We start from the raw sequence: 12,386 nt of genomic DNA on the forward strand, positions 1-12,386 counted from the left end.
ACAAGGCTGTGGTGAGTGGTGTCCCATGTGGACTGCTGGGCACAGATACAGTCACCCACGGGCGATGAGCTGAAACCACTCCAGCAGGTCTCCAGGGGCTGCTCGGATGACCAGAGAAACAAATTGTCTCTAAGCATATGAATTTGGTTTAAGTAACCTACAGAAAAGACTGAGGAATGACATAATTGCAAGCGCTTTTTATGCTGGGGTTAATGCACAAGGGGGAGGAAAATAGTTACTGGTGGTGGCTGTAAGGGCCTGATGTTTGGCTTCTTGGGCTACGGGCCAGCCAGGGAGGGAGCAGTGAGGGCTGCCCTGTCCCACTGGTGATGGTGGGGAGAGGCTCCCTGTGGTATATGACAGACACAGACTCGGTAGGGTGTAGGCACAGTATCACTTTAATATAAAATTCTCTGATTATGTATCTCCCCCTTTCTTCTTTATGACCAATCTGTTGATTAACAGTGTGGCCATAATGCAGGCTTCTACCTTTTGCACTCGTCGGATAGCTGACCATAGAATCTGTAAAGACACTAAGAACAAGAAAAACAACACAGCACCTATACCAATACATACCCACATTCGAAGATTTAATCCACTAAACCAAGTTTTTGGATTTAGTCATGACAAATCATTCCTTAATGTTTGAAGCACACTTTCACTTGTTAGGTCTTGCAATTTCTTAATTTGGTCCTTTAATTGATCATGCAGAGATTGAATGTTACGCTGAAAAGATAAGTAAACGCCCCCTGTAAATGTTGTTTCACAAAATCGCAGCTATGCTGAGTACTATTCCACAGGAGAGGCGTGACACATAAAGCTCTATGTTTATGTTCCCAATCGCATTGCAGGTTTACTCAGGTTTTGAGTGCCTCCTGCCAATCTCCCAGCCACATCACTGTGGCTTGTATGGCCTGAAATCGAGATAAAACCTCTTCATCAATTTTTTCTTGTATTTGAAATTCTTTAGTCACATTTGTCAAGGCTTCTCCAACTATGTGTGCAGTTTTAACAGATTGTGTAAGTGAGGCCGCTGCTGTAGCAGCCAAGGCTATAATAATAACCGCAGAAATTATTGTAAATATCAACCATCCTAAAAACCATCTAGTTCTTCTTTTTGTCTCACTTACTTTTTGTTATAAAATACTAGCAAATTGAGCCAAACCACCTTCACCTTCCCACGATCTTGTTAAATTCACCGGTAACCGTAATTCCGAATGCCACCAAAGAGGAAAAAGATAAGACTTATTTTGTACATTACTAAAAGATACACAAATCCTGTTCATCTTCAGCATGTGTTTTCACTTGGGCTGGCTTTACATTTCTTGCAGGGATCCAGTAAGGACCTGAAGGAAGAGAAACACAAGCAAGCACATCCCTGTCCCCATGTAAGCAGAGAACCGGTCCCACCCATTGACCAGATTCCAAATTCTTATAAAACACCTGGGGTCTCAAAGTGGAGGATTCCCCAGCTCTAAAATGTCTATCTACTGTGGAACTATATTGTTTAGACCCAGATAGATTAAGAAAATTTAAAACATAACTAGCTTTGTCCAATATTTCCTGCGGTGTTATCCCTACCAAATTCCCCCTTTTTTGTTTATCAGTAAGAGATTTCAAAGAATGGTGGGCGTGTTCTATAATCACCTGACAAGTTGGAGAACGTGGGATTCCAGTAATATGTTCAATTCCCCAATCCTGCAAAAATTAGAGAAAATGGCGAGAAACATAAGCTGATCCATTTTCTGCCTTCATCTTCCAGGGAACCCCCATGGTTGCAAAACATCGCAAAAAATGTTTCACAACACCCTGGGCCCGTTACCCAGAATGAGCAGTGGCTATTAAAAACCCAGAGAAGGTATCGATAGAAACGTGGACATACTTAAGTTGTCCAAAGGAAGAAATGTGTGTGACATCTTATTGCCACAAGTCATTTGCATTTAAACCTCTAGGAGTAGTTCTAGGCAAAACAGGTAAAGGAGAAAGCCACTGACAATCTGGGCATGCCCAAATTATATCCTGAGCTTGTTCAGTTGTTAGAGAAAAATGTTTCCGTAAGGAGTGTGCATTTTGATGAAAAAATTCATGAGCCAATTTGGCCTGCTCAAAACGCCGGGGAGAAACTGCAGCCATTGTAAATCGATCTGCTATTGTATTACCTTCAGCAAGAGGTCCTGGTAGGTTAGTGTGAGATTGAATATCGACAACAAAATAGAAATGTTGTCTTGTTTTCAAAAGCCGCGCCAGTTTTAACAATAAATGAAACAACTGTTTGTTGTCCACCTCCCATATAAAAGCAGATTCTGAACACTGAATAATAGGCGTGACATATGCAGAATCTGTGACTATATTGCACATATATTAAGAGGTTCCCTGGAAAATAATTCAAAAGCACGAACTGCTGCAGCTAATTCAACAATTTGTGTAGACCCACAGAGATGCAAAACATCTGAGGTCTATTCTTCACAGTCTGCTTGTTGCCAAACAACTGCAGCTTTACCTGTTTTAACAGACCATCAATAAATACAGTACATGCATTTTGCAAAGGAACAGAACTCAACGAAGATTGTGGTTGGAGAGGTAAGCAGTGTAAAGAACCTAATAAAAGATGACATGGCAGAGAATACAAAATAACATTAGTATGATCAGCCAAGGCAGCCTGAAAAGTTAAACTGTTACACAACACAGCATGAAACTCTTCTTTTGTTAATGGTAAATGGATAAAGACAGGATCTCATCCTGTTATTTGTTGACATTTCAAACAACCTTGTGAAACAAGTCTGGCAATCATCTCTAGGGCAGTGGTTAACGTCTTGGCAAAAAAATGTGGTAGAAATAGCCATTCTAAAATGCACAAAGCATCCTCTTCCTTTGTCCCATTGGCCTAGAAGAGCATACAGTTGAAAAGAATGATAAATGACAAACAATCAAACTGACAACTGGAGGGAAATTCAGTGAGCAAATGTGGAATTAATTTTATCTGTCACTGTTTGAAGTGCTGACTGAGCGTCTTCTGTCAATCGTAGAAGAAGTTAGCTCAGGGTTCCCTTTCAGTAAAGAAAACTGTGGTGACAGTTCATGTGTTGTTATACCCAACAGAGGTCGAAGTCAGTTAATTGTTCCCAACAGCTTTTGTAAATCATTCAAAGTACTCACTGTGGTAGCAAGTCAGACCGACTGTGGATATACATACGAATCAAGAAGTTTCCAACCAAGGTATTTCCATGGAGGAACCAATTGCACCTTTTCTGTCGCAATTTGGAGGCCGTATCGCTGAAGCTCAGTTACTACATCTTCAAAAACTTGGGAAAGAAGCAATTCAGTTTCAACAGTTAATAAAATATTGTCCATATAATGATATAACACAATGTTATCATACAGCCTGTGAATATTTGACAAGGCTTCACTGACCACCACTTGACATATGGTCGGGCTATTTTTCATCCCTTGCAGTAAACTACCCAATGAAACCGCTGCATAGGTCGATCACTATTAACCACAGGAACTGAAAAGGCAAAACAAACACAATCATCACAATGTAAATGAATAGTAAAAAAGCAATCTTTCAAATCAATAACCTTCAAATGCCAATTATCTGGAATCATAGTTGGATTTGGAGTTCCTGGTTGTACAGCCCCCATAGGTGCCATCACTTCATTAATAGCTCGGATGTCTTGCAACAATCTCCATTTACCAGACTTTTTAGGAATACTAAATATAGAAGTATTCCAAGGTCTCGTGGAAGGGACAATATGACATAATTTCAATTGCTCTTGCACTAATTCATGAGCCTTTTCTAGCCACTCACATTTCAAAGGCCACTGGTCTACCCATACTTGTTTGTCTGTCAGCCAAGTCAGCTTGAGTCATGGCTGAATGTCAGTGGCCTGCATTAAAAATATGTCGTTAGTGCTGTGTTCCATTGTTACAAGAGATCATGACCCCATAGAGTACAAGGCACAGTCAAAACGTAAGGTTTTAAAACCACTTGTTTGTTTTCAGGACCTTCTACTATCACAGAATACATACTTTCCCCAGGTACTTGTGTTCCTCCAATTCCAGTAACAGCAGCAAACGCCTGTACTAATGGCCATTCCTGTGGCCAATCCGACCGTTGAATTATAGAAACATCCGCTCCAGTGTCCACTAGACCCATGAACACCTCACTGTTAATTCTACAAGTCAACAACGGTTGTCCTGTGGTAATTTTCTGTGTCCAAAAAATGTGAGGTAAACCTGTGCTTCCAAACCCAGTGGATCCCCTTTTGTCAGCATGGGAGGGGTTTCCAGCTTGTATCTGTGTGTTGGACAGCAGGAGCAACTGTGCAGTTCGCTCCCCTGCAGGTATAGTGCAGGGTGGTGTAGGTGTCCAGATCATGATTTTTATCATTCCTGTATAGTCAGAATCTATGACCCTGGGCAAAACAAATAGGCCTGCTCTGGAAGTAGAGGAATGACCAAGCAATAGGGCACATAAAGCCTTAGGTAAAGGACTCCTGTTGCCAATAAATGTACAGATTGATCTCGAATTACTGTTGATTGACTGGTGGCCAGGTCCAACCCCGTGCTGCCTGCTGTGGCTGGTTTGAGAGACCTGACCGTTGTAGGTTGCCAGTGCTCATCTCATATGTGCCTACCATGTCAAGGACTGTGCCAGTGGAAGCTGCGTCCTGTTGTGCTTTCTTAGGGCACCGGACCTTGTGCCCCTTCTCCCGTTTCCCAATGCTCTTCCACAGAGCAGATTGCCCTGTTCATCAAACTTAGAATGACACTGATTAGCCCAATGGTATCCTTTTTGACAACGAGGGCATAGCTGAGTAGGTTGCTTTCCCTGCTCTCCTTGACCTCATCCTCCGCTTTTTGCTTTCGGGCAATCCTTCTTTACATGTCCTTCCTGATCACAGGAGAAACATTTAGTAGCAGCTCTTGCGACCACCAACTGTTGAGCTAAGGCAGCAGCTAACACATCTGCCTTATGTTGCTCAGAACCTACATTTTGGCATGCTTTAATAAGATCATTCAAAGTTTTTGCTTGATTGTGGATAGGATCAATAGCCTGTTTACAGTCGGTGTTCACATCCTCAATGGCAAGATGAAACAATAAAAATTCTGCTGCTTCAGAAGACTCTACCTCTCTATGTATAGCAGTCTGTAAATGATCTAGAAATTGTACATATGGTTCCTGAGGTCCCTGACGAATGGCAGCAAATGATGATTCTCGTTTTCCAAAATCTGGCACCCGTTGGAGTGCCCCGAAGGCTAACCCTGCCACTTAAGCAAAAACGTTTCATGGCGTACCAGCTTGTGCTGTCCCCGTAGCATAATTCCCTTCCCCCATCAACTCATCAAGACAGATAGCAATTCCAGCCATTAAATTGTCCATTACCTGGACCTGAACTAGCTCAAGGTATTCAGAAACCCACACAGAATATTGCGCTGCAGACAAGCTAAGGCGTAAAATGAATTTCCAGTCCATGGGTGTCATTGCATAAGATTCTTCTATAGCTTGTAGCAAATTCATTATAAATGATGCCTGTAAACCATATTCCTTTATTGACTTGAGCACCTCCTTTATCACTTCATATGGTAAACGAGTATACTCCGGTGGCCTATGTGGTCAACATAACACAGGCATGGATTGAAGGAGTGATATATCCCCTTTTTTTAAGGCTTCTGTCCAACACTCATCAAGCAGCCTGCCCGGAGCTGTAGGTTGAACAGCTCCTTGCAATTGATAAATGGGAGGTGGCGGTGTGAGCAGTGGCAGCGGCGGCAGGGCGGTGGTGGTGCCAGAGGGGTGGGAGGGGGGGACAGATGTGTCAAAGGTAAACGTGAGAGATTTTTTTGTCATTGTTGTTGCAAAATCTCATCTGCCGCAGGGGCAGAAGCAGCCATTGTTTGTACAGGAGTAAGCGGGGGGTACAAATCTGGCTCCTGTTCAGGATCAACAGGATCGGGATCAAAAGGATCCTCAGGGTTATCTATATCCTCCGATAGCAGAGGTTCAGCCACCACTTTAGCATGGTCTGGTTCCGGCTTAGGATCTATTAATTCAAATTAACTGGGTTCTTTTCTCCTGTTTGACTCATCAGGCAGTAGTGCAGGATCATTTACTTTCTGCAGTACCTGTTCAGCAGGTAGCAGAGTTCTAAGAGCAGTATAAACCACACACCAGGTAATCAATATACCATCAGGGAACTCCAACTGCAAAAGTTGCTTAATCTGCATCTCCTCACCAACTTTCTGCCATAGGGCGAGATCGTATGATCCCTTGCTAGGAAACCACGGACAATGATCCCAAATCCATACAAGCAACCTCACCAGCTGCAGCAGAGCGACCTTAAATCCTTGCTTTTGCAAAAAACGTTGCAAAATTTCAGTATGTAACTTCTGTTCCCTAGTTGCTGACTGTCCCATAATGTAAAATGGCAGTCTAGGACTTCCCTGCAGCTGCTCACCTGTGCTGTCCAACGACTGGTAATTAGTATGACTGCTTGATGCAATATCCTCCATCCAGCTGCGTAGGGGTACACCACCGCTAAGTATCGTTGCTGCTTTCTTTCTGTTATTTTTCAAGTCCCTTAGTTATTTTTCGTGTCCCTGTTCGGGCGCCCTGTGGTGTATGATGGACACAGACTCTGTAGGGTGTAGGCATTTTATTATAAAATTCTTTGATTATATATACCATTTCTGTAAAGGGGAGGCCCCTTTATTCCCCAATCACCACCCAATTCGTGTTCCCAGTATAACTCAATGTTTATATTTTCTGTTCCTTCTGGAAGATGCCTGACTCTTGTTTCTCAGCTCCTTATCTCCAGAATTTAGCCAGCCACCTGTTGTTTGCAAACCGCTGGAACATGCAGAGCTTGCTTTGTACATGTCCTTTCTTTGACCCATTGTCCTTGGCCATTTCAGCAAACAGGCCAAAGCTGCATATTTCTCATGCCGTTTTTATTAAACAAGATGTTGTTCTCCACAGCTCCCAGGCAGCCAGCAGAAATTTCCCTAAGAAAATGAAATTTTTGGAACTGTCCACTAAAGACAGAACAATGAACTATGCGAGCCTGGCAAAACAGAATTTGAGGGCCAGAGATGAAAACGGAGAGATAGGGAAGCACTTGTTTTGTGACTATATCCTTGAGGAGAGCTGAGAGACTGATCAAAGCAAACATCCCACCTCAGAAGCTGCTGAGAATGGGGTGATAAAGCGTATAGTCAAAGAGAACAACTAATTGGGATGTAGATAAGAACTAAAACAAAGTGCCCAGTAGGGGAACTATCCTCGTTATAATACTAAAAATCAGGCCTATAGGCCAGGAACTGCCCCCCCACCCCCACCCCGATAAGCCCCTTAATCTATGAGCATACGTGGTAAATCAAAAGTGAGCTGTACTGTTACGTTGGGGCGAGAAAGAAATTAACCAATTATTAGCTGAGGTGTGTGAATATTAGCTGTGATGGACACATTTAACTGTATAAATGCCTTGTAGTTTCTCGGAGCGGTGTGCTAGCTTTGTGGGTTACTACCTAGCACCAATCTTTGCACAAAAATGAATCAAATAAAATACCTCCGTTCTGTGTGTAGTTTGGCATTTTGCATACAGGGTGAATGATCCTGCTTTTTGGGATAAGAGCAGGGAGGCCGCGGCCAGGCCTGCCCACAGCCTGTAGGATCTGCTTTTATCTAGGCTGCCACGCATGGCCCCGCCTGAGCTACAGCTCCCACCCCATCACAGCCGTGCCTGGCCTGGCTGTGGGCCATGTGGAGCTGGGGATACACAGGTGGATGCCTGGCCCAGCCTCAGCTTCTCCCCAGGGAGGTGCCTGACGCCCGGGGATGTGGCTGCCCTGGTGCCCCCGGCTCCCTGGCTCCGGGCTGAGGGGTGCGACAGAACTGGGCTGCCTGGCCCTGCCCTGACGGGGAGGCCCTGCCCTAATGGGCCCCCACGGGGAGCCCCCACTGCTCCTGGCACCCCAGGCCCTGGGGACCTCCTGACACCAGGGCACCCGGCACTGCTCTGTGTTGGTTGAAAAGCAGATGGCAACATCAACTGCATGCGGGCAAATGTAGCTTAGAAACAGGAATAAATTTTCTGTCCGTACTTATATTAGGGAAACCTTTGTGCAGGAGCAATAGGAAAGAAAAATATGAAGAATAAGAAACTGCTTCTAAAAAGCAGTTTGTTGCATTTATGAAAGGTATTATGTGACATGACATGCGATGATTCCCATGTCCCTACATGGAAGTAATTTTTGGTACTTTTTTCCTACATCCAAAACAAACCCTACAAACCGGAAATACGAATCAAAAACACAAGCTGCAAAAAAAACCAAACCCAAAACCCAAACCCCCCAAATTAAGGAAGCATACAGTGAAAATATTGTATACTGCATTATCAGAGTTTTCTGCCAGCCTGTATTGATCTAAAATCCACAAAAGATTATGTGAAGAACAAACTTGGAAACGACACAGCGGCTTACCCAAGTGAGAACAAAAATTTTTTTGAAGGACAAGGGGCAATTATCGGCTTTGAGGGCCTTGTAAATTGTCTTTAAGTTTTGTTTTACAAGGCTAGTAATTTGGAGGTAAAAAGAATATATGCATACCTGGACCTGGACCTGGGGTCTAGCATTCAGCTCTGGGGCCCCCAACATAAGGAGGACATGGACCTGTTGGAGCTAGTCCAGAAGAGGGCCACAAAGATGATCGGGGGCTGGAGCACCTCTCCTAAGAAGACAGTTTGAGAGAGTTGGGGTTGTTCAGCCAGGAGAAGAGAAGGTTCCAGGGACACCTTATAGCAGCCTTCCAGTACCTAAAGGGGGCCTACAAGAAAGCTAGAGGGGGACTTTTACAAGGGCATGTAGCGATAGGACAAGGGGTAATGGCTTTAAACTGAAAGACGGTAGATTTAGGTTAGAAATAAGGAAGAAATTTTTCACTATGAAGGTGGTGAGGCCCTGGAACAGATTGCCCAGGGAAGCTGTAGATGTCCCATCTCTGGAAGTGTCCAAGGCCAGGTTGGATGGGACTTTGAGCAACCTGGGCTACCGGAAGGCGCCCAGGTTCCAACACCCATGGCAGGGTGTTGGAACTAGATGACGTTTAAGGTCCCTTCCAACCCAAACCATTCTATGATTCTATGATATCATGTATTTCTCACTCTGCCACCCCCAGACAAAAGGCTGTGAGGGGACACAGCCAGGACAGCTGACTCCAGCTGACCAAAGGGATATCCCATATTATATATAATGCCATGCTTAGCAATAGAACTAGGTGGGGAGTTTTTCCAAAGTAGCTATTGCTCTGAGACTGTCTGGACATTAGTCTGCTGGTGGGAGGTAGTGAAGGATTGCCTTTGCACCACTTGTTTTGGTTTGGGGTTTGTTTTCCCTCCACTTACTAAACTGTCTTTATCTTGACCCACAAATTTTCTTCTCACTTTTGCACTTCTGATTCTCTTGCTGGAGCGACTGGGTGGAGGCTTAGATGCTAGTCAGGGGTCAACCCACCACACACTGAAATAGATTGCCTGGGGAAATTGTGGTCTTTCCAGTGTTGGAATTATTGTAAAAGTCTTTAGCACAAATTAGACAAGAAATCATCAGCATAGATAGAGTTAATTAAGCCTGTCTTGGGTGTGGGGATGGATTAAATGAGCTCCTGAGGTCCCTTTGGGTCACATTTTTCTGTCTTTCAGTCTCTGTCTAGATGTCATCTGAAATCAGTGACACTGGATCATTTAACTTTTTCTGGTTTGCAGCCATTAGCACTAGAAGCAGACTGAGGCCTGGAGGAGGATGTGTGAAACACGGTTCTGCATTTAGGAACTTCAAGTAAAACTCCTTGTCTTACCAGACTTCAGATAAAACTCCTCCCAGAAGTTTACAGGATTGTAATTTTCCTTTGTCAGATTTTTCCTCTTTCAATTTTAATGATGGATTTGTTCCAGAACGTAATTCTTTGCATTAAGGCTTTAATTTTGTTCCCCATTATTTCAGACAGATTCTCCACTCATGATGGCCACAGTTCTGAAATGAGACATGTGGAAGCAGTTTTCTTTTCCATAGAGAACCTTGTTGCAGGATGGAGGCTTGTGTAACTAAGCTTGGTTCTTGCTCTGCTAGCTGTTTGTCAGTGAAAAGATTACTATGCTTTCTGGGTGACTTCTCTCTCTGCCTTCTGATCACAACATCTGTTTTTGGCAAAGTATGAAATCTTCCCTGGGAACAGAGCAGGCTACTATTTGTGTTGGACCCAGCAGAAGGAGATAAAGTTTATGGGCCAGATCCAATGCTGGAATTACACCCACTACTGCCAGGTTTGAATTTGTTGACTAAAGGTGAGCAGAGCTCCTTAAATCTGGAAATTTCCTTGCCATTGACATCCCAACAATGTGAGCCTCACCTATTAACTCTGGCTTTTCAAAACCAAGTGGTAGGAAGAATGTGGCCTCAGAGGCCAAACGTGTTTAGAGGAATAGCACTAAACTGAAATAAATCAAAGTATCATTAATGCCCCTTTTTTCTAGTCAGCACTATGGCTCCAGAAGTAACCCTGCTCTGGCCTCCAAAAAAGCAGGGCTGTTTATGCGATGTATGTAATTGTAGAGAGCTGAATATTTAGATATGCTCACGGCCTTCCTAATTTACATATGCATGTGTGCCATATAATAATTAATGAGTTTGATCCTCACAAACTTCCTCTAGCAAAACAAATATAGTTTTCTTTTTTAATAGGTAATTAATTAAAGTACAGGATAGATCACACTTAACCTGTGTAGCAAGTGTTGATGTTTACGTGAGACAGCAAAGCGTGGGGTGCCTGTGTGCCCCAGTCCCTGGTCAGAATCCTGTTGGAGTGTGCTGTGTCCCTACATTGGACTATGTACCCCATGCTCTGTGTACGTGGACAAAGATGTAGACCCAGAGGAATGCTGCCATTGAAATAAGAACTGAATCCAAGTCTAGAGTCCCACTCCTATAACCCTTCTTCCCATCCTTGCACAATGGAACACTAGTACCAAATGGGGCCCATGTGGCTCGGCAGCCCAAGTAATACTAAACACTGAAAGGCCCTTCTTCCTCTCTCTGCTCCTTCCCTTCTTCTGCCCCACCATTTGTTAGCTGCTCCTTCTGTCATCTCCAGTGTCCTCTCACTACACTCAGCCTGGCAAGTGAGGGCTTGTATTCCCAGGGCATGTATCACCCTGTGGCTCCATGGAGTCCAGCTCAGAACAGAGACATCTACACTGATCCCCCATGAGTCCTGCAGGGCCAGGCTGCTGTGCAGCAGGCAGATGAGCCTGCCTGAGCACAGCACTACAGCAGGGTAGCTCTGTGCTGCTGTGTTAGGTTGACCTTCTGGCTTGGTTGGCACAAGCCTGAGGACCTCTGCTCTGTGCCCTGCAAAGGTGGATTGGGTGCTCATAATGCCCAGGATTCTTAGGGCTCTTCTCCTTCCTCACTGATTCCTATGAACCTCTTCCTGTCCCCAACCTCCTGGCTCAGTGGTTTATGCATCGAGCCTTTCTGCAACTCTGATAGCCCCTGTATCAATATGGTTGTAACTTTCCTGTTAAAAAACTCAAAAGCTTGTTGTGACTTCAAATCCTCCAGTGTCTTCACAAAGTACCAAAACTTGATTACTCTAAGCCTTGAATAGTCACTAGCTCCTTAACTAAGCCAATTCAGGACACCATAGATCTTGAAGCTTAGGTAGATCTTGAGGCATAGATCATCTTAGGCTCTACATTTATCTGCAAACCGTGAGAGCACAAAGTAGAATACAAAGGTCTTGCTGTGCAGTGCTGGATAACTCCTCACTCTTTTTGTCCTGGTTTTATACAAGGTGGCTTTGCCCCTCCCCATACATGCTATTTTGTTGAATCTATACACAACATTGCAGTCTGTGTTTCCCATGTCCTCATGTCAGGATAGACATGTTAGAAATGTTGCTGTTAGGAACCCAAAATAAACCTGAAGACTGGCTAAACTGTCTAGAGGCCTGGAGAGACTGTCTCCAATTAGATAGAGTGGCAGAAAGCCAGACAAAAAGAAACTCTTCTAAATTTAATGTGTGCATTGCCCAAATGTTAATGTGCTCTTGGCAGCATGTTCCCCATTGCACTGCCCTAATGTTGCCCAGGAACAGGCAGTCTTTCTATTTTGGGGATGTTAGGCTCAGTGAGGGCAGGAACTGTTCCCTCTTCTAATTTTGAGGCACAGATGAAAGAATGGTGGGAGAGGCTGTTAGTATATTGTTCTTCCCCAGCACCTTGGAGGCCTGGCTCGCAATCTGTGGAGCCAACATATCTTGGAAAGTCATTGAATGGGCATGCTGATTGATTCCTTGTTTGCTGAAGTTTTAGGCCAGCTGTGCCAGTGAT

The 12,386-nt window shown here is 44.1% G+C and overlaps 1 long non-coding RNA gene across 2 annotated transcripts; it reads right to left on the reverse strand.

The window, feature by feature from the left end:
- Positions 1-380: 380 nt before the first annotated feature.
- Positions 381-6,635, reverse strand: LOC142053244 (uncharacterized). Of its 2 annotated transcripts, XR_012659146.1 has the most exons (4): positions 6,459-6,635; positions 3,157-3,302; positions 1,648-1,698; positions 381-1,346 (listed from the first exon to the last, which is right to left on the reverse strand). It is a non-coding gene; the product is annotated as an uncharacterized LOC142053244 (long non-coding RNA). The 2 variants fall into 2 exon arrangements; XR_012659145.1 differs by having other exon boundaries at positions 381-3,302.
- Positions 6,636-12,386: the final 5,751 nt, after the last annotated feature.

This window comes from Phalacrocorax aristotelis, chromosome 2 (genome assembly GCF_949628215.1).
Source record: "Phalacrocorax aristotelis chromosome 2, bGulAri2.1, whole genome shotgun sequence".
Taxonomy (NCBI): domain Eukaryota; kingdom Metazoa; phylum Chordata; class Aves; order Suliformes; family Phalacrocoracidae; genus Phalacrocorax; species Phalacrocorax aristotelis.